Here is a 690-nt window from a genome sequence, read left to right on the forward strand (position 1 = left end):
ATTCCTAGCCATTTGGGTGTTCAAATCAATGGTGCATTTCTGGGAACAGACTGTGTCACCACAGACAGCAGACTGAAGAATGAAGGCCCTCCACATGTGAGGCACAAACACCCCCTCTTTTTTCACCACTTTGACTAGCATCCTTTAATCAGTCCGGAACCCCAGGACATCAGCACACCAAGGAGTTCTGTATGATACACAGAGTCCTCCTTGGTCACCAGGGTTCCCAAGTTCCCAGTTGCTCACTGAATTATATGCCTTCCTTTGATAAGACTAGCACCTTCAAGTCAAGCAACACTTCCTGTTACACACCTCAGTCACGTTTCTAATAAATCTACACTGTTGAAGTTGAGGCAGTAAAACAATGGCAGAGGGTGGGGAATATTAATGTGGATGAGAGCCTCAGAATTTTTGAGAATGGTTAGGGAGAAAAAGAGTCCTTTTACCCAGAAACCTACCTTAGACTTGAAATAAAGTTCATGTGTTCATGTATTCAATCACTTTACAAATTCATTTCAGTTACCAATTGCTATGTATAAGATTTGTAGGCCAAGTGCAGTGGCTCACGCCTATAATCCCAGCACTCTGGGAGGCCGAGGTGGGCAGATCACCTGAGGTAGGGAGTTCAAGACCAGCCTGACCAACATGGAGAAACCCCATCTCTACTAAAAATACAAAATTAGCTGGGTG

Source organism: Colobus angolensis, unplaced genomic scaffold, assembly GCF_000951035.1.
Source record: "Colobus angolensis palliatus isolate OR3802 unplaced genomic scaffold, Cang.pa_1.0 Scaffold49, whole genome shotgun sequence".
In the NCBI taxonomy this organism is placed as follows: Eukaryota; Metazoa; Chordata; class Mammalia; order Primates; family Cercopithecidae; genus Colobus; species Colobus angolensis.